Below are 22,944 nucleotides of genomic sequence, written 5' to 3'. Positions count from 1 at the left end.
CCTTTCAGTCTGTGTAATCAAAATTCTTTGTCAGTGAGTAATTATTTCATTGGAATAGAAGATGGAGAATTGGATCTTTCTCAGCACAGAAATAATTGCACAGTATAAATAGTTTTGCTGTTCAGTCAGGTGGCAATAAGGCAGCATTTGCCCCTTGGAAATAGGATATCAGGAAATGGTCTCATGAGAGATGAAAAGAAGAAAGAAAATCTCATGTCAAGTTAGACTGCAAGATGCAATTTATCGAACAAGCTACTGCTATCGTTCACTGCCAGATTGTTGAGAAGGTTGCAGTTCTGTTCCTACTGTCAGTAGAGTCAGGCCCAGCATCCCAGTGCTGTGCCATGAGAGTGCTACATGGCTGGAAGTGCATTTTCTGGATGAGATGTGAACCCCCACCCCCAGCAATTGTCTGTCATCTTGGGAAAAGGACCATGGTAGGACACTACAGAAGTGTAATGGAGCTTTCCCTTGAGCCCCAGTGGATATTTATCCCTCCTCATTTAAATTCCCTGACCATTATTTCATTGCTGCTTGCGAGATTTAGGTGGAAAGGGATAGAGGATGTACTTCAAACAGCCTGCCACTTTTCCTGTCAGCAATGAGCACACCGCTATTGAAGTTAATGGGAAAATAAGCATTTATAGCCATTTATAGCCATGTAAGATTTAAAGAGAACAGGCATCAGAGGAACTAAACAGAGTTACAGATCTCATTTCAAATGCGTTGACTCTGAAGTAGGTTTGAATTTGCAGAAGTGACTGTAGAAACAGCAGCAACTAAATCAAACAAAGTGCACAAATAGGAGTCCTTAAATGAGTCCCTGATTGGGTTTGTTGTTGAGGAGTCTGATGGTGGAGGGGGAACAGCTGTTCCTGAACCTGGGTGGTGTGAGTCTTATGGGCCCTATACCACTTTCCTGATAGCAGCATCAAGAACAGAGTGTGTACTGGGTGGTGTTCCCCGACAGCAGCGTTCCCCGTAGATGTTCTCAATAGTGGGAAGGGATTTACCTGTGGATGTCCTGGACTGTGTCCATTACCATTTTCAGGGGTTTATGCGTAGGGGTAATGGTGTCCCCATATCAGTCCATGATGCAACCTCCACAAACTCCTGAAGAAGTAGAAGTCCTGATGTGCTTTCTTCACGATGCCATTATAGTGTGTGTCATTAGCCCATTTTCCACTGGCACCTTGACCCAGGAATTAACTGAGAATTTACTGGGACATGATCCAGTGGAAAAGGAACACTGTCCAAACACCAGCGTCAAATGATGTTATTTCACGCCTGGGATTAACTGCCTCTGGGGTTTGCTGATGTCAGCATGCTGTTAAAGTGGAAAAGGGACAGCAGAGAGTCACCTGTGTCCAGTTGAAGGCAGAACACTCCAGTCCCTGGGGAAGAGTGTGTTCAGTGAAGAGCAACTAGTGTCCCAGTTACGGGTGGCCCAGTGGAAGTGGCATGAAGGGCTTCCCATCCCAGATACTGCACAGACAATTAACTGGGATGCCAGTGGAAAAGGGGCTTTAGTTTCTCTACACAGGTTCCCTATACACTTCATTCCATAGGCATGTTAATACCTTTGAGCAAATCATCTGCATTTCCAGATACAGAGGGGCACCCTATCATCTACTACTTTGCTTAAGGCTCTCTCTTTTTTGACAGAGGCTCTGTACTGTACTTCCAAATCATTATATAGAGATATTGTTAAAGAAGTCCAATTGCCCTATTTAGTTTGCTCATCTGGAGTCTACAGTATCTCCAGCACAACTATCCATTCATTCTTTAAATCAATTCCTGATCTTCCATTTCCACTCAGAATTCCAATGTTACTCTCTGCATGAAATTCCAAACATTAATACAGGATGGAATTTTTGTTGTTGTTGTCAGTTTCAATTTTAATTTGAAGCAATGCTACCATTACCCGACTTCTACACCTGCAAGTAGATACATTAGCAGACCATTAACTGATGGCGTTCACTGCACCAAATGCAAAGCACTGCACTTAGAAAGAAGTTAAGGAGTTGAAGCAGACCAAGGGGGTTCAATGGAAGTTAGGATGAAATAAAAGGTCTGCAGTATTGTATTCAGCTACGTTTACTGAGATGTAGGAATTAATGGTCAATGCAGAGTAGATGGAATGAATGGCCTGTTTTCATGCTGTATTTGTATATAACCATATGAATTCTCGAGTCGGACAGCTCCATGATTTTTGTTGCTATCATTAAGAAAGGCTTGTGTTTGCCGTATTGAACTGACATTGTGAAGATACACTAGTATTCAGGTAAACCTGAAAAGTCTTTTGAAGCTGCAAGAGCAGGTTAAATGCTCTAACTGGTGAAAGGTTCTTCACGGGCAGCTTAATGAGCACGTGTTAGATATTAGATGACAGGCAGGCAGTCCAGGATCAAGCCAGCTGCTTCCCAGATGGAAATGCACAACAAATGTGGCCCAGGGAAAGCCAAGTCTCCTTATCCTGTCAAAGGACTTGCATGAGAGAGATATCGCTACACTGAAAGAACATTGGGTTTCAGTAGATTATTTAAAGCAATCCACATGTCTTGGAACCAAGTTTAGAAACACAAGGCTTATGAACATTTCCTAAGGACTTTTGCAAAATACAGCATCTTTGGTAGAAATGCCAATTACACAACTTCGTCAAAGATATGAGGATAGAGAGGAAATTCCAGCAATTTTTGAACAATGCAGAAACAAAAGTAATTGCAAGACCCAACTAACTCAAAATTCACATCAACCTAATCAGTTCTAATAGCAGAATTATAAATAAGGTATACCTATACATCGACTTGATTATACTCATTTCAAAAACCCCATCCAAGATCTTGACAGTGAATGGAGATTATTCTGGCTATTTTGAGAAGAGGTTTCGGAAGTTGTGAATTTTACTCTCTGGACAAGGGAATATTAAGTTTTCAAAGTTCTAATTTGACTGAGCTAAAGTTATACAGGAACTTTTTTTTTTTAAAGACACAGCTCAATAATAGGCCCTTCTGGCCCAAAAGCCGGTGCTGCCCCCATACATCCATGTGACCTACTGATTAACCTACCAATTCTGTCCACCTTTGGAACATGGGAGGAAATCAGATCACCCAAAGGAAACCCACACAGTAATAGGGAGCTGTAATAGCTAAATTCTGAATTAAAAGAAACTAAAAAGTCTTCATGAAAAGAGTGATTGCATTAAAAATAGAAATGACTGAGAAGGGAGCGAGGTTGATGACATTTCATTATAATTGGAAAAGGTTGAGGGATAAGATGATTTAATGTTGGAAAGCTTGGAATAAAGAATTGGCTGATTGATTACCGTGGCGGCTTGCGCAACACTGTTACAGTCCCAGCGATCGGGACCCGGGGTTCCAATCCAGTGCTGGCTGCAAGGAGTTTGTACATTCGCCCCATATTTGCGTGGGTTTCCTGCCACCTGCCAAAAACCGTGCTGAGGGTTGTAGGTCAATTGGGTGAAATTGGCCGGCACAGGCTGGTGGGCCAAAATAGCCTGTTGTATGTCTACATTTTAAAAATTTAAAATCAAAGAGAAGATCTTTGAAAGAGATTAAACGTTAAAGAGGGATGATGATTTAATGCAAAAGAAGGTAACAGGGGCAAGGAAGAAACAAAAGATAGATCTGGATTAACCTGAGAATCATTACCGGAAATTGTTAACTTTAAATTTTAATATGGAGGTTATTATGTGTTTAATTAAAAATAACTTGAAAATCAGCACCTTTTGTTGTAAAAATATAGAAAGCCAAGGGCAGAGAGACCAGAGATGAATTAAAGCAGCTTGTGGCCATGGGTGAGAGCTGAATGGCAGAGTTATGAAATGACCAGCCACCCTGTCTTTGATGTGACTATTGGAAAAGAGACAAAACTGTCAAAAGGAGATGCAATGCATCAGACTGAAAGCACATATGTGTCGAGCTCCAGTCCAGCCATTCTCAAATGGGGGGGGGGGGCGTAAATAAAAGCCTTGCTTTCTTCTCACCTCAGGTAGCAAACATTTTTTGATGTTTTTATGTAGTCAGTAGGAGAGAAGTACGGAAGAAACCAAAACTTGACTGCTTCACAGGGAAGAGGACCCATAAACTTTGAGCAGAATCCTAACGGGGCCATAGCCAAATAATGGTGACTATGACAGCTCTGGACATTGTGAGGGGAAACATGGAAGAGAAGAATCTTCTCTGGCAAGACAGGGTGACAGGTAATGTGGTTGGCTTGCAAAACTGAAAAAAGCAGAAATGGAAAGATGGCTTTTTAAGGTGGAGATTCAAGATTATTTTGTCATGTAATAAAAACAAAAAATGTGATATTACACAAAACTTCTTTTAGGCTACCATAAGGCAGATAAAGATTCACTATCAGCAGAAATTTCCCAGCACCCCTTACGGTCAGAGAAAGAGAAGCAAACGAGTGTCCGTGGATTCACCTCCAGCACTCCCAGTCTCTGCATCCACACAGTCTTCAGTCCAAACCATTAGCAACCCAAGCTCCAGAAGCAAATATTTGACATGATCAGGAAGCCTTCAGTACCCTCTCGCATCCTGCTTCCAATACCTGGTACCCTTTCAGCCAGACTTGAGCCAGTCCCCAGTCATCCTCAGCCTGGTGAGAGATCCTGGACTGCAGTCGCCAGCAGCTAGCGACCTGCGTAGGTTCCTTGCCTCGAGTCACAACAGCCCACCGTCTTTGTGTTCTTCAGCCTCGGACCACCTCTCTGGTTTGCCATTATAGTCACCGTCCCATGGGTTGTCTCCTCTGCTTCTCCTTATAAGACCCGGGGTCTCCCCATTTTCAAGTGCCCTGTGCCAGTCCTCTGCTTCCTCAGAGTCTGCAACCCCTTGTGGCCGATGCCGATGAGAGGCGCTGCCATCTTGGGTCCAGCCCCCACAGTCACAGGATTTTCATTTTAAAGTAAACCACCATTGGCTCCTTTAACAAGCTGTTCAAAGCCTGCAGAGCTGACAGCAGTTGGACTGGGCGGTTGGACCACACAGGGGAATGCCATATTTCCACTCCCTACTCTCTGCAGGTTCACACCAGAGCATCTTTTTGTAGGGCAGCAAGGGAGGCAAAGAGTGTGAGAACAGGAGTGAGGTAAATGAAACATCTGACTATAGCTCCATTGGAAGCTAGAGGTGACAGGAATGGGAAACACATTGGAAGCGTGAGTAGAGCATCAGAATAGATGCAAGTGTTAGATAATTGGGAAATTGAGCCGCACTTACACAACGTGGCTGAAAAGTGTGGTGTATACTGGTTGGAAGCTTATTTTCTGAAACTGGGAAGATCATTTAAACATAATAATTGCATTTCCTAAACACTGTAGGAACTGGTTCTAACTTGATAGCTACAGCTAAATTAGTCCATACCGGAATGGGTAAACCTCAAACTGAACTGATATTATCTGATCCTGTGTTCAGACTGGTTATTTATTACAGGAAAATGTTTTTGGTAAATGCATTGGCAATTTTTGTGAGGATGTTTGGACTACAGAATGGAATATTTCCCACCTTAGTGTCATCTTCCAAGTGCCCAGATCAGTGCCAATGCCCTCTGATCTTCTTGCCCCACCTTGAGCCCTTCATCCCATTACAACCTTCTGGCCCCTTCTCCAAGCCCTGCCATATTCATAATCCCTTCCAAACTCCCTTTCTCTGATGCGACATAACATTCTTCACTACTTCTACCAACAACAACACAACCCCACCCTCAGTCATAGCTTCCTCACCCAACCTCTGATTGCCCTCCACAGAAACCACACTCTCTACGACTCCACTGTGGTTGTTGGGAGTGAACAATGGTTTCATTTTCTCTCCCTGTCACTGGTATTTTACTCTGTTACTATAGAAGATGCCATGCCTCCTCCTTTACCACCATCTCTAGGGACTCGCAGGTAAGGCTCACCTGCACCTCCTCCAACCTTGTCTATTGCATTTGATTCTCTTAATGTGGTCTCTTCTACTGAGCACTGACAAGACGACCACTTTGTCAAGCCCCCACATTCAGCCCAGAACTTTGAGCATCTGGTAGCAAGCCAGTTCAATACCCTGCCTGATTCCCACACCAATCTGTTCACTTTCAGTCTCCAGCCAGGGTAAGGTCAATCTTGAGTATCAGCACCTCGTATCTTGCCTAGGTAATCTGCAAACCAGCAGGACGAACATTTCATTCTCCAGTTTCGGGTAATCCATGCCAACCTCTTCTCTTCTCTCCCTTTCCAATCCACTCAGGTCCTCTCACGTATAGCTCTCTTTCCAAAACCCCTTGAAAGCCCCGTTACCCAGTTCTAGCCCCTCCCACACCTTGCCCCATCTTATCTCGTCCCCCAGTGTTTTCCATCTTTCCCTTCTGGTTCCACTCACCACCTTCCTTTCTTATCGAATTCCATCATCTGTAGCCCTTTGTAATCTCCAACTGCCACTGTCACCATCTCCACCCTTCCTCCCCCACTAGCTCCATCTGCCCATCAACCCCTCCTCACTAGGAGCTACCTATCGCTCCCCAGCTCCCTCTCACCCCTCCGTTCACCTTTTTCTACCGTCAATCCCTCCTTTATACTCTGTCGAGATGCAGGGCCTCAACCTGAATTCTCAACTGTCCTTTTGCCTCCACAGATGCCAGCCTATCTGCTGAGCTCCTCCTGCAGCTCATTTCCTTTTGCTCCTACTTTCAGCACCTGTCGGATGTTGCATCTCCATCCCAGTTCAGTGCAGTGCCAATCGAATACCAGCTATCCCACTAGGATCAGGCTGTGCTCTGAAACTGATTTTAACTGCCCCCACTGCTCAAATTCGATTCACACAACACACTAGGTGGAAAGTCTTCGGATTAAATGCTGCCTCATCCAATTTAGACATACAGCACGGAAACAGGCCATTTCGGCCAAAAAGTCAATACTGCCCAATTTACATCCAATTAACCTACACCGGTACGTTTTGAACAGTGGGAGGAAACCAGAACCCCCGGGGAAAACCCATGCAGACACAGGGGGAACGTACAAAATCCTTATAGACAGCACAGAATTGGAACCCTGGTCCCAGTTGCTGGCGCTGTAATGGTGTTGCACTAACCGCTTCGCCAACCGTGCCACCCAAATTATGCAGAATTGTTACACAGAATCACAAAAGAAGTATTTTTAAGGCAGATAAACAATTTTGAAGATTGGTTGCAGCATTTTTTTTAAAAAAACAGAAATGTATGGTTTCCTGCCTGTTGAGTTAAGTAAAACTAAGCCAGCAGGTGTGACCACACTTTGTTTCAGTGTTCTGGCCAGGTTTAGCAACCTTATAAAATGTCTCTAAATGTGAACACAACAAGTAGAATCAAGCATAGCGTTTCTCTATTCATAAAGGACCCTCCATGGAGGCCAGAAATCAGAAATGAAAGAGAAAATCTAAAATTATCACATGGTATCGACGAGGAAAGAAACTCAGATTTGTCACCTGTGGGCTCAGATACAAGATAATCTTCCCAAAATCTTAACTGTTCTCTCAACAGGCACATTTGAATATTTCAGAGTTGCTGAATAGTTCCAGTATTTTGAGCTTTTATTCACTTATTTGCAGATTTTTAACTATCCGAGTTATTGCCTGTATTGGTCCAAAAATGAACTGAATTTCAATTTCTTGATGCATTTTTGTCCCTTTGAGAAAATAGTAGCGGCAGAAGTTTACCTTGACATGTGAAGATATGCATTAAACTACACATTTTCAGTATTAGACTGATCTGTCATTATTCTGCACTGATGAGATCTGTTCTTTTGAAGTATTCTGTAACTTCTCACACTGAACCACAGCAAAGTATGTTATGGTTGTGTTGTGCCCGAGGCAGCAGAGAACAAGTCAGCTCACAGAATTGCAATGTTGGAGATGCAAGTGTTCTCTGCAAAAGTGTTCTGAGATAGTAGCACCTACTTAATTAGTGGGTGTGCATGTGGCTAATGATGTGCCTAAAGTTTCCTGTTAACCTGGCAGAGATTCAGGAGAATGCAAGTGCTTGAGTCTGGAGCAAAGAATAGAGGGCTGGATGAATTCTGGCAGCAACTGTGGAGGCACAGAGAAGCTTGTCATTTCGGGTCAAAACCTTCCACAAGAGCTCTATCGTGAATAACCTAGCTGGCTGCATCACACTGTGGTATGGTTGCTGCAGAGCATTGGATTGGAGGTCAATCCACAGGAATGCCAGGCACAATCACTGGGGTCTCTCCCCCCACCCCCCACCCAATCAATGAGATCTACCAGGATCATTGTTTGAAGACCCCTACCATCCCGCACACAGCACCTTTGAGCTGCTCCCATCAGGAAAGAGATACAAGTATCAAAGCCAGAACCACCAGGCTGAGAAACAGCTTCGTCACCAGGACCAGATGAGAAGTACTCCAGGCTACTATGGGAGATGAGGGAAGAGATTGCTGGGCCTCTGGCGATGACTTTTGAATCATCAGTGGGGATGCGAGAGGTTCTGAAGGATTGGAGGGGTGCAGGTGTTGTTCCTTTATTTAAGAAAGAGAGTCGAGTTTGCCCAGGAAATTATAGACCAGTGAATCTTACTTCAGTGGTTGGTAAGTTGATGAAGAAGGTCCTGAGAAGCAGGTTTTATGAACCTTTAGAGAGGTATAATATGATTAGAAATTGTCAGCATGGTTTTGTCAAGTACAGGCTGTGCTTTACGAGCCTGATTTAATTTTTTGAGGACGTGATGATGGAAGAGCAGTAGATGTCGTGTATATGGATTTTAGCAAGGCATTTGATAAGGTTCCCCATGTAAGGCTAATTGAGACAGCAAGGAGGCAAGGGATCCATGACATTGCTTTGTGGATCTGTAACTGGCCTGCCCACACAAAAGTGGTTGGAGATGAGTTATATTCTGCAGGGAGGCCAGTGGCCAGTGGTGTACCTCAGGGATCTGTTCTGGGACCCTTACTCTGCAATTTTTATGAATGACCTGGATGATGAAGTGGAGCAATGGGTTAATAAATTTGCTGCTAACACAAAGGTTGGGGGATGTGGTGGATAGTGTGGAGGGCGTCAGAGGTTACAGTGGGACATTGATAGGATGCAAAACTGGGCTGAGAAGTGGCAGTTAGAGTTTAACTCAGATAAGTGTGAAGTGGTTCATTTTGGTAGGTCAAATATGATGGCAGAATACAGCATTAATGGTAAGACTCTTGGCAGTATGGAGGATCAGAGGGATCTTGGGGTCTGAGTCCATAGGACGCTCAAAGCAGCTGCGCAGGTTGACTCTGTGGTTAAGACGACATATGGTGTATTGGCCTTCATTAATCATAGAATTGAATTTAGGAGCCAAGAAGTAATGTTGCAGCTATATAGGGCTATGGGTAAGCCTAGTAATATCTAGAGTAGGAGCATGTTCAGCCCAATGTTGTGGGCCAAAGGGCCTGTATTGTGCTGTGTTTCTATGTTTGATATTAATGGAGGGCTAGTGAGGGACTTTGCAGCTGAAGAACATACAGACAGTGGGGCTGTTGGCAACTCGAGATATGGAATACACGCAAGCTGCAGCCTGCCGGGAACTGCGGTCAAAGAACTCCCAAGAGGCTCCAGACTGCTGGAGACTGGCTGAATGGGTCCCAGGTATCAGAATCGAGATGTGAGATGGCGCTGAGGGCGCTAAAGGCTTCCTGAATGTCTCGGAGGTTCAAATCTGGAGCTGGGGTTATTAGAGGGTCTGGACCAGTCTGTGGACGCACTGGAGGCGAATCCACGAACACCAGGCAACTCTGTGGGTGGTGGGGGTGGTGCTATTTTTTGCTTCTCTTTCTCTGACTGCAAGGCAATTTCTGCTGAAAGCTAGTCTGCCTTCCTGACAGCAGACTAAAGCAAATTCCGTGTAATATAACACTTTATTTTATTACATGACAATGAAGGAATCTTGAATCTATTTTATAACTTGATATCACTGATAAATTTTCACTCTTTTGCCAAGCCAGTGATTGTTTAAATGCCAGTCTGACAGTTCAATTCTGATAATAAAAATTCCATGCTATTTTTGTTAATCACTGCAAGATTCTTCCCTGAAAAATGTTGCTTCAACCCCCAAAGCAACCAATTTCTAGTCAGTCATTTCCAAGGCACCAAGATAATTCACAATCCATTGATCATCCCCCTCAGTAATCTGCCGCATGTAGTATTTCATATATTTTCATGAAAATTGCAGTGGTGAACAAACTTTGTGAATTCTGCTCTAATATTTCTCAATCATTGAAATATTTATATTGGCATTATCCAACTGACAAGTTGACCAAATAGCATAAAGCGAGTTTGGGCATTTTCCAAACTCTGAAGTTTTACATTAAAAGTACAATTAAAAAGGGCAAACTATGAAGTAATAGGACAGATCACATCAGGTTTTCAATATCACTTACTGGCTGGCTGTCAGATGTACACCTTGAATGAGGTTACACATTTTGAGTTGACTAATTTAAATTGAGATATCCCACGATATTCTCTACTGTCATCTTTCCTGAGACTTCAAAACTATGAAACTTCTAATGTCCTTTGCTCTTCCCACCTCTTCCACAATTTTGTTATTAACCCGTTTTTCACTATTTACAATAGCTTTCTAAATTAGTTCGGTTCATTGTAACTTTTGGCAACGCTAGTTCACAATCGTGTTTCCAAATAGCATGAATTTCAAAGGTTTGGGCCCTCCCCCAGTTGTCAGTCAGAAAGCAAAACCAAAATCCCCATTAGAATAGCTTCAGCAAGGGACAAGTTTACAAAACGTGTTTCTATTGTTAATCATAAAACAACCTTCTTTGAATCAGCTAACTAAGTGTCATCGAGGTTGCAATCAGCAAGCTACTTACTGCTCAAGGTTTGGTTAGATATTCAGCACTGATGATTCCTGGCATCTAGAGGAAGCACACCACCATTTGCTTGTGTTGCAGCACTCTCGAGAAACTGCCAGCAGGACAGGAACTGCGTAGAATTCCTGTTCTTTCATTTATCAAGAACTCCTCAATAGTTTCGCTGAAGCTCACAGCTAATTAGCATTTCAACACTTTGTTCACCCAACAAGTGTTCTTCTATTGGTTACTGTTCAGTCAAATCATTTCCTCTGATCTGAGCTGGAGGCCTTTAGCATTAGAGGATATGATTTTGTTAAAACCTATCACAGTAATATTAATATGGTTTGCAAATTAACATTTGCCCAATCTTCTACCACTGTCAGTGACTTAGTGAGACTGATCCAAGATTACAACCTTCGCCCAACTCAGAGCAGACTTGCTATCAAGACTAGCCGGGCAATGTTTCATTTATGATAGTTCCCAGAAAACTGACATTCTGATATAATCCCCTATGTGAGAAATCTGAGACTACCATCGGTCCTGTTTGTGAACATGTTTCCTCTGCTTCCAGAACTGTTCCACAATCAGTAAGGCCTTTTCACTCCCTGGGAAGGCTGCACCTCCCGGCCTTTCACACTGCAACCTTACTTACCTGGAAAATTAACAACTAGATACTTTAAGGGGGAGGGAGGGGGGGAGGCGTGGTCCAGCCCCCAGCAATGACATTGCAAGTGATACAGTGCACATTCACAGGAAGGCCCAATGGGACCTGCCTCTATAAATCTTTAACACACTATAAAGTTAAATCGTGCCAACAGAATCAGCCATGTTCCAATTAATATATAAAAAGGCAATTATTTATTCCCCTGTCAGATGCCTGTGAGTTACTGTTATTGAGAACGTGCACTGCATTTGATGCTTCTTACAACAAAGTAGGCAAATGCTGTGGCAAACATCTGCCCTGTCCTTGATGTAACAAAAGCTATGTGCTTCATGTTGCAATTACAAGGGCGATGGTGAAGGGTTTATGTAGGGGTGGGGTTGGTGGAGCAAAACTCTTGTATATAATGGCCTCGAGATAATATAGGAACATGTTGAAGGCAAAGGGATGGTTTCATAAAGTCTCTGGAGCCTCAGTTTACATTTTGAGGCGATAGTTAAGGCTCAGAAACTTGGTTTAACTTTTGTCATCTTGTGTTCAGCCGCCATGGGGCTTTTAAATATTAATTACTTAAAATCACTAATTTGAACACTTTTAAGCTAAAATAGATGGGCACCTTGAGAAAACCTACATGCAGATGTCCATTTAAGGTATTGAGGGGAATTGAAAGAACATTACAAAATGAAGTTACTGGTCAGCAGGATGTGACAGAAGGTGATTTAAAACTGCCTTGAAAAATAGGGTTAATAGGGCAATTTGTCTGGTTAGCACCCCATTCGCAAGGCAGCTTGAAAGGGCCCAACCCGGTCAGTGTCGTCCAAAGTCAACCGGGTCCCTGCCCTACCCCAGAGGTAACCAGGGAACCCAGTTAAACTTATTCAGAACATATTGACCAGCAGCTTGAACAGCAAAATATCCAACCCGGTTACTCCTGTGATGTCAGTGTTTACATGCTGGTGTCACAGGGAAACCCCAGCTGAAGTGTCTGCAGTGATCGGGGGGAGGGGGGTGGAGAGAGAGGGGTCGCTGCCAGGGCCTGGGGTGGAGAAATGGAGGGGAAGGGGTGAATGGTCGACTGTCATGGGTTGGGGGGGGGGTGAAATTGATGGTGGGAGACTAATAGCTGGTGGGGGTGGGGAGACTGGTTTGCGTGAAGCGTCACTTACTGCGTAATCGCGAGAGCAGGATTGCCCTTAAATCGCCGGGTTGGCGCTTTACTGGGGCTATTCCCCCCCCCCCATCTCAGCTTAAAAGGTGCTGGAGACACCTTTGCCTCACTAATTGCATCTGGGTCCCCAGGAGGATTACCGGGTGCTACAGCTTAAAAGCACCTAGAATGGTGGAAAATCTTGGCTGGATTTTTATTTATAAATAAAAGCAACAAGTTCTCCTTTTAAGCATTTGTGACAATTGCAGTAGACAGAGCATTAATAAAGAGAACAGACACTTGAATGCTCTGTATTGCATAATGTTAACCTTTCTTCTGTCAACAATGCTCAATGGGCTTAATGTACACTCCCAGAACCGTCAGTAGCATTTTTCTTTATTTTTGTAAATTTGGTTATTTATACATAAATTAAGTTTTAACATCAACTTAAACATCAGGGAACTGAATAACAATGATGAAAAGTAAGTTTGATTCATAAATTGAGCCTTTTGCATGAAAAGCCAAAGTTGCAAAATCCTCAAAGAAGAGACGGATCACCTATGTGACGCATGTACGCTTGCAGGCGCTGACGTCATGAAGCCTTCCTGGTAAGCCATTTGTTGTTTCACACCACCAGAAGGGGATTGGCTGGTAAGCTCGGATGAGCTCCGAGAGTAGCCCCTCCTCCCAACCCACGTCTCGAAGCCCAGTTGAATTTGACCGGCCCTGCCTGGTCTGACCTTTTCACACCCCGCAATTCCCAGGTAGGTAACCGGTTAAATTGCCTGTTTCCCCTCTTGTTCCCAGTGATGTGAAAAGTTCTATTGTCATCTTCCTATCTACCCTGGACTTTTATTGTGCAATGCTCCCCTGAACAGACATTAGGGTTAGGGTTAGGGTAACATTGCAACTCGTGACAAGACTGCACATTAAATCGATGCAGGAAATGCAACTTTTAGATATATGGAGGAAACAACACCCACCAAAGGAAAAGGAATATTCATATTATTCGGGTAGACATAAAACATACTCAATGATAGACCTATTCCTGTTATCAGCCCACATTCAAGGGAGAGTTAGGAAAACGGAATATAAAGCTAGATTGTTATCGGATCACTCACCCCTGTTATTGGCAAAAGAGCTGGAAGACATCCTACTGAGAATGTATAGATTGAGATTAAACTCCATGCTACTTAAAAGACAGGATTTTAGAGAATTCATTGAGCGACAAATTAAAATGTACTTTGAAATAAATACGGAATCAGTGAAAGATAAGTTTATACTATGGGACGCAATGAAAGCGTTCATCAGAGGACAGATAATAAGTTATGTAACTAAGATGAAGAAGGACTACAATCGGGAAATAGAACAGTTGGAAAGGGAAATAGCAAATACAGAAAAAGAATTAGCAATAAAGGAAGATACAACTATAAGAAGAGAATTGGCAGACAAAAAAATAAAATATGGAACTCTACAAACATATATGGTGGAGAAGAACATAATGAAGACAAAACAGAAGTATTATGAGCTAGGAGAAAAAATGCACAAAATACTAGCATGGCAGCTTAAGACAGAACAAACTAAAAGAGCGATATTGGCATCAAGGAAAAAGGACAAACAAATTACATATAACCCAACGGAGATCAACGAAAACTTCAGGGAATCCTACGAGCAACTATATCAAACTGAAAACGAAGGGAAAGAAGACAAAATAGATGAATTTCTAACTAAAATTGAACTACCAAAATTGCAAACAGAGGAGCAAAATAAATTAATAAAACCATTTGAAATAGAAGAATTACAGGAGATAATAAAAAAAACTACCAACAATAAAATGCCGGGAGAGGATGAACTCCCAATAGAATTCTATAAAACATTTAAAGACTTATTAATTCCTCCTCTCCTGGAAGTAATGAACCAGATTGAAAAAACACAAAACATGCCAGATTCATGCAAAACAGCAATAATTACAGAAATACCAAAGATGGGGAAAGATCCACTAACACCAGCATTGTATAGACCAATATCTCTACTTAGCACAGATTATAAGATAATAGCTAAACTATTAGCAAACAGATTGGCCGACTGTGTACCAAAAATAGTAAAACTAGATCAAATTGGATTTATTAAAAAAAGACGAACATTAACTTAATCTATGCAGTACAAGGAAACAAGACTCCAACAGTGGCGGTTGCTTTAGAAGCAGAGAAAGCCTTTGACAAGAGTAGAATGGAATTATTTATTCAAAGTACTAAAAAAATTCAACCTACCAAAGAAATATATTAATTGGATTAAAGCATAATATAAAGGACCATTAGTGAAGGTGACAGTAAATGGATATATATCAAACCAATTTAAATTAAGCAGATCAACAAGGCAGGGATGTCCACTATCTCCCTCACTGTTCGCGTTAGCTATAGAACCACTAGCAGAACTGATAAGAACAGAAAATAAAATAAGAGGGATAAAAATAAAAGAGAAGGAATATAAAATCAGTCTATTTGCAGATGATGTCATAATATACTTAACAGAACCAGAAATATCAATAAAAGAATTACATAAGAAATTGAAGGAATATGGAGAAGTATCGGGGTACAAGATCAACGCAAATAAAAGTGAAGCGATGCCAATGAATAATGTGGATTTCTCAAAGTTTAAGAAAGAATCACCATTTAAATGGCAAACACAAGCAATTCGATACCTAGGTATACAACTAGATAATAATCTCGGCCATCAATACAAACTAAATTATCAGTCATTAATGAAAAAAATTACAAGACGACTTAGAGCACTGGAAAGAATTACTACTAACACTGATAGGAAGGATAAACTGTATTAAAATGAACATCTTCCCAAGGATACAATACCTATTTCAATCATTACCAATTCACCTAACAGAGAAATTCTTCAAGGAGCTTAAGAAAATAATAAGGAAATTATTATGGAAAGGGGGGAAACCGAGGATAGCACTATATATATATTAACAGAATGGTACAAACAAGGAGGCTTACAGCTACCAAACTTTAAGAATTATTATAGAGCAGCACAATTAAGATAACTATCAGATTTTTATCAAACAAGGGAAAAACCAGATTGGACCAGATTAGAGCTAGATAAAATAGGGGAGAAGATATATACTATATAAATGGGATGAAAAATTGGTGCAATGTAGGAATTCACTAGTATTGCACCATCTGCTCAACATTTGGAAGAAGATTCATGCAGAAAGGAATAAAATAAATTATCAACTACCAAAATGAATATTAACACAAAATCAACTAATCCCTTTCACAATAGATAACCTTTCCTTCAGAGAATGGGAGAGAAAAGGGATCAAAAGAATAGAAAATTGTTTTTCGGGAAATAAATTATTATCTTTTGAACAAATGAAGGACAAATATAATATAACTCACGATAAAATGTTTGCATACTACCAACTGAAAACCTACTTGAAGGACAAATTGGGAAACAGTCTGAGGTTACCAGAAGGAAGCAATTTTGAATATGTGATTACAGACACAATAATAATTAAAAGATTTATAACAAACATGTACATCAAACGGCAAGAAAAGGAGAACGAGGAAACAAGCTGTAAACCTAAACAAAAATGGGAACAAGATCTAAACATAAAGATAAAGAATGAAACATGGGAAAAGCTATGCTCCGGAACTATGAGAAATATAATAAACACGAGGTTACGCATGATACAATATAATTGGTTACACAGGCTATACATCACACCCCAAAAGTTAAATAAATGGGACCCAACAATATCAGATAGATGTTTTCGCTGTAAGAAGGAAACAGGAACAACAGTACATGCAATTTGGGCATGTGAGAAAGTGAAAAGAATTTGGGAAAATCTAAACCAGATATTAAATAAAATCACAAAAAGCAATATACCAAAAAACCCAGAGATCTTCCTTCTAAGTAATATAAGAAATAAAGAACTTGGACTCGATTTGGATGGAGCACAAAAAAGATTTATTATGATAGCCTTAGCTGTAGCAAAAAAATGTATTATGTCAACCTGGAAATTAGAAGATAACCTGAGAATACAGCAATGGTACATAGAAATAAATAAATGTATTCCATTGGAAAAAAAATAGCATATATAATTTAAGAAATAACATTACAGTATTCGAACAAATATGGGAACCATACATGGAACACAATAGAGAAATCCTACCACGGACCTCCACCACCTAAAAAATGACAGAAGGAGAAGACAACGAAATGAACTGACCCAGTATGTAAAAGTAGAAGACACAAATTTCTTGTTTATTTTTATTGTGTGACGACATTGTTTAATGGGTTTAATGTATCATATAGATTGAACGTTGAATAAATGGGGAAGGGGGGTGAGGGAGGGAGGGAAGGGAGGGGGAAAAAGGGGAGAAAATGACACTGTATATATTCAAGAGAAAAATGTCTGTATGTATTTTGGTCAGTATGGTTCACAGTGTGAAAAAATTTTTTAAAACTGCACAATTTAGAACCTAGAAATAATAGAATGATCTGTACATGACATGTTATAGGTCATAGCCATTTAGTTAAGTCTTTTGTAGGTAACCACTCTATTACCACCAGACACACAACTGCTTCTTCCCACAGGCTGTGAGAATGATGAACAGTATTCTGTAACTGTGTAAATCATCCCATTTATATCTACCGGTATTTATTTTGATTATTTATATGATCATTATGTACTGTGTATTGGGTTTTTTTTTTGAGTGCGCCATGGTCTGGGGAGACACCGTTTTGTCGGGTTGTAGATGTATGATCAGACGATAATAAACCTGAACTTGTTTCATTGTGTCAGAAATAATTGGGATTTGAATACCAAAGCTTATTTAACTCCCTTCCCCTTCTGTTTCTCAATGCGTGCAACACTTCTACCCTTATTCTGTTGTACCTCTGCTATTTATCTTGTGTAAACTGGATTGTTAATCTTGCAATACTGTTAGACTGTTGAATTAAGTGCTATAATAAGATACAATTTTTCCAGTAGAGGAAGTTAACTAAATAAAGTAAGATCAAGAACTTTGGTAAATAAAACAAAGTTGGAATAAAACTATCTGGATGTTTAATGAATCAGACTCAACCCATTGTTGTGAATTTCTTCCCAGAAGGCATCAGAGAGTTATTGAAAGAATGAAGGTGTTGGCCATCGAACATTTACGTGCTGCCACAAAGAAAGAATTGGTGAGGTGAGTTGGAATGAATCTGACTCTTCAGGGATTTGTCAAGCACCGCATGTGTATTAAGTCACAATCTCAAGTACGAGGAAGCTAATAACTTTGCGAAGATAGTCCAACCTTGATTCTGGCATGCTGTGACAATTTTATGAATACCTGTTTGAAAGTCTTTTGTAACATCAGATTGTTACAAAGCCTCAGGATTACCATATATTTCAGTATACAAGTCGAGTCGTGAAACCCTAAAAAATTTCTCGGGGGGGAGAGGGGTTGACTTGTATACTTCTGAGACCTTAAATTCACCAAAAAAAAACCAGACTGACATTAATATGGCATATAATTCGATGCTGGAAGCACCTCCCCACCACCAGCACTGCCGCTCCCTGACACCTCCCCATCACTGAGCGCTGCCATAACTGCTTCTCCCTGGGACCCTGAGGTCGCCATCGCTGCCTCTGCCTGGTAGACTGAGGTTGCTGCTCCCGCCAAGAACACAATGATGGCGCTCCAGCTCTGTGGGCCATTGTTGCTGCTGCCAGGTAGGCCAAGGTTTCTGCTCCTGCCTAGAGCATGATGTTGCCAGTCCAGATCCGTGGGCTGTCGTCATTACAGACTGGTACACCGAGGTTTTTTAAAAAAAAATTAATTTACAGCTTTGTTACTTGCGATTGGGGTGTTTTAAACATTTTTTGGTTGTTCCTGGGCGACCCAGACAGTCTGTAAAATGGGGGTCAACTTATATACTGGATAGACCATAAAACCCTTAAAATTAGGCTGAAGAATGGAGTCACCTTACATGCTGGTCAGCTTATATGATGAAATATATGATAATTAAATAGAATCAACTACACAGAGCAAAGTCAGATAACCAGAAATCGGATAAATTTAGCCACAGTCATTCAGGACAAAGAATGAAAGTGTGAAAAATAATACTTTAGGAAATACAAATTCTGGCAAAAAGCATGCAATAAAAATGAATAAAACAAACGTGAACAAAAGTGTTAGAGAGGTTCTTACAGGTTTTTCACTTATTAGACTGCAGTTGGAACACTACCCTACATATAAAAAAAAATTAAAAGATGAATGAGGCACAAAAGAATTGTCAGAGTTTGATTGAACATTATAACATTTTAAAGTAAGCTGATCGGGCAGTAGACAGAGAGGACAATTTCTGCAGCTTGGAAAGGTCAGAGCAAGAGGGCTTAGTATAATAATGAGATCTGACTTTCCAGGAGTAAATCCTGGTCACATCTCTCCCTGTAGAGGGTGGTGGATATTTAGAACTCCCTTCCCCAAGTGCAAATTGATGATTGGCCAATTTTCAAGTTTAATTGTCAAAATCGTTGATGGTTCATTGATTCACAGGTCTAGAAAAATTTTGGAAAGACATCTTTAACCGGTGATTCTTAAGTTCAATTTAGAACCTTACCCTTTAATTGCTCTATTCTGATCATTTCAAGATGACAATGTTTTACCAACTCCAACTCCAAATCAAATTTTATCTTTCACTTCATTCATAGCCAGATGCGCAACTTTAATCAAATGGAAAGACGATACTCCACCTACACACATGATTTCATGTCCTCCATAAGTCTAGAAAAATTAGATATTCTATTAAAGATTCGAACATTAACTTCCAAAAGATGTGGGACCCATTTACGGACTATTATCATAACCTAAAGATTTAAGGTCTTTAGATGCTCTGCTGCTGTGCTGTCCAGTTCCGTGTTAGTGCCACCTGATTCCCACCTCCCATTTTCTTTTAAAACCTTGCTTAGTGGTCTTGGTTTTGATTTACAAGGTTTTTTTTTTCTCTTTCTGTTTGGGAATTAATTTTTTTTCTTTTGATTTTGATAATATGATAGATAACGGTTTTGTTCAATTTTGGGAATAATATAAAGATTGTTAAAATCATTTATAGGAGGAGAGAGAACTGGAAACCTTTTTTGTTGTTAAATCTTATTGTTCTGACTGCTCTGGATTTCGTTATTATGACAATAATGTATGTTCTTTTTCTTTCTCAAATCTTGAAGCGCATTGTATACTTGTTCTGTAAAATTGTTTATATTGTAAAACACCAATAAAAATATTTTTAAAAGAAAGTTTAATTCTTAACTTTGTAGATCTTTAATGTTCAAAGGTGTTTAGGGGAATGGATAAAAGACAAGTAGTACATGACATCCAATCAAATATCCAACCCTAGTCTCACTGTACAACAGAGCAGGCACAGAAATGGGTCAAGAGGGAAAGAAGTCTGCAGTGGTGTCAGATTTTCTATGCACACTGTGGACTTACATCTGGACCTTGCATTGGAATCAGCCATGTCATCAGGCACCATCTTTCATCGCCCAAGAGAAATGGGTCAAGAGGGAGAGAAGTCTGCAGTGGTGTCGGATTTTGTATGCACACTGTGGACTCACATCTGGACCTTGCATTGGAATCAGCCATATCATCAGGCACCGTCTTTCATCACCCAAGAGCCTGTACTTGTTCCTCTGTGATGATTCAAAGATAGACAGCGCAGCAGGCTGCTATCAAAGGAAAGCACTACGACTAGGACACCAGTCACTGACCCACTTCGCTGCAGTTTGAGGACAGATTTGCAATCAAAGGAGCTGCATCAAAAAACATTTCAAAAATAATAAAGAAACAAGTGATACAACTATATAATTGCAAGGCTTTCTTACCTTATTCAGTGAACTTTGCAAACCAAACTCAAACTGCTGCTTTCAATTTTTGTAGAAGTTATAAAATTATTTTTTTTAGTATGGTTGATGTTGAAATTAGCACAATTCTGAAAATGCATTCTAAGGCCACTGATTCACAGCAGGGTTACTGCACAGAACAGCCTGTTTAGCCCATGAAGATGGTCTGATGCAAGAATAACACTGGACAGCTTCGTCAACACTGGAATCCATCAACGCAGGCTGACTATTGTTGGACACTGACATGAGAGGCATCAGGTGCTAAGTACAAATTAAAATCAGTGGCAAAACATTTTTAGGTCAGTTGAACTAATGCAATGTGTCAGCATCGTTATGCGATTAAACATGCTAAATTCAATGTTAATTTTATGTTTCTCCAACTTCCTACATGATACAGCAAATATGAAATATCTGTGTGTCCAGCTTGAAGTTGTCTATCATAATCCCCAGTTTTGTGGTCCAGTATAATCAAGTTGGTTCTGCTTTTCCATCCTCTTCCACAGCACTGCAACAATTTTCTTTCCATGTATGTACTGATCTGTTCCACTAATAGCTTCTCTCCATCTATTGTGTCTGACCCCAACAGGATTGTAAATCTCTTTCATTTCCCTTTTCACCCATCTCCATCCCAACCAGAACAATAAAAATTGGTGTTTTAGTTTCTCGCTTAATCACGAGATCAGAAGATAAAGGAACAGAAGTAGGCAATCGGGTCGGTTCCACAAAACCACCGAGGTAAACTGTTCTCTCTTCAAGTTCCAATTTCCTGCCTTTTCCCCATCACTTGATTCCTTGACCAATTAGATACCTATCAATCTCCCCTTTAAACTCCCCCAGTAATTGAGCGGTATGTGGCAATAAATTCCACAAATCCACGACCCTCCGGCTAAAGAAATTTCTCATCATCTCAGAATGAGAAGGTACCCATTTAAAACTAAGACCATGGCCTCTCGTCCTGGATTCATTCGCCAAGGGAAACATCCTATTCACATCTACTCTGTCCAATCCTTTCAGCATTCGACATGTTTCTATGAGACCACGTCACCAAAATCTCTCTTCCCCCACAATCTGCTTTCACAGATTTCTTTTCTAGTGTAGCACAGTAATGGTCAGTGTATGACTTATTTGCTCTAACTTGCTGCTTCCATTTACAAAACCCCAAATCCCCCTCCTCCGCTTTTAAAGATCACTTTCTTAACCTCCCATTTCACTGAAATGATTCACATTTCCAGTATCTCTGCATTTTTAGTTATTACCTCAGCTCGTCATTCCCATTGTACCTTTCTGCATTAAACTATCTACCAGGCTTTTCCACCAGCCATTTTGCATCACCAGCACTTTTGGAAGTTGTACTCTATCCATCCAAGTCCAGTTACATGAGAAGACAGGTCCTAGTATCATTTGCTGAAAACACCACTGAACATTCCGACCCAATCCAAAAACAATTCACTATTATTCTCGGTATCTGGTCATCAAACCAGCATTCTCTCATTGCAGCTGGGTGCCCATGAGTTTCAATCTTTATGATAGACCTTTGATGCAGCATTTTATCAAAATATTTTTTTCAAAATTTAAATACATCACATTCCTCTCACTGACCCTTTCATTATTTCATTAAAAAGCACTATTGAGTTAAATAAGCCTGAATAGCAAATCCATGCTGGATTCCTGTAATGAATCAGTCTAACTAACTGCAAGTTCCGTACCAGATTAGTTTCTAAATTTTCATTACCATTGATATTTAACTGATTAATCTTTCCTGAAGAAGGTTATGAGCCATTTTCAAACTTAAGGTCGCATTTGGGCTATTAAGGCCAGTACCACATCAATGTCCAACCAATATCTAGAATGCGGTCTATCTGGGTTAATTTTGAATACAGCTAAATTTCCTCATCTTTAGTATAATGCTATCCACTTCATTTGCTGTGGCAACTGAAACTGTCATCAGTTTCTTTGCATGGGTTTACATCTTGTTTGATTAACTTCCCTTTGAAACTTTCTACAATTGGCCTGATTCTCACATCATCGACTTGACTTCTTCCACATGATGCCTTTTCCACCTTTCTCCGAAGACTCCAGCTTTAATTTCCCTTGGATGTTTTCTCCTTATTTACCATCTTCTTCCTAAATGCTGCAAGCTGTGTATTTAAATTTCATTGCTAATTTTAGATTTTAACCTGCTACAAATTCAGGGAACCCCAAAACCCAGCAGCAATAGATAGGCAACATGACAAAGGGTTATTTAAACAAAAGTTGCTTTTAATTATCTTTGAACATGAAATTCCTCTATATACCCTGTCACAAACCCAAATACGCAGTTGTTTTCAAATCTGGTGTGGGCTAAGAAATGGCTGATGGAATTTAATAGATAAGTGTGAGGTGTTACATTTTGGAAAGGCAAA

At 40.6% G+C, this 22,944-nt stretch overlaps 1 protein-coding gene across 2 annotated transcripts in view; it reads right to left on the bottom strand.

Moving 5' to 3' along the window:
• matk (megakaryocyte-associated tyrosine kinase) overlaps window positions 1–11,010 on the bottom strand; it is a 61,022-nt gene extending 50,012 nt beyond the window's left edge. Inside the window, exon 1 of one of the 2 annotated variants that reach the window (XR_011354610.1) lies at window positions 10,850–11,010. The gene's annotated coding sequence lies outside the window, so the exon portion shown is untranslated. The remainder of the gene's footprint in view (window positions 1–10,849) is intronic. The other variant, XM_069928890.1, reaches the window with a different exon arrangement.
• Between the last annotated feature and the right edge of the window lie 11,934 nt (window positions 11,011–22,944).

This window comes from Narcine bancroftii, chromosome 3 (assembly GCF_036971445.1).
Source record: "Narcine bancroftii isolate sNarBan1 chromosome 3, sNarBan1.hap1, whole genome shotgun sequence".
Taxonomy (NCBI): Eukaryota; Metazoa; Chordata; class Chondrichthyes; order Torpediniformes; family Narcinidae; genus Narcine; species Narcine bancroftii.
This window is presented reverse-complemented; position numbering and strand designations above follow the sequence as displayed.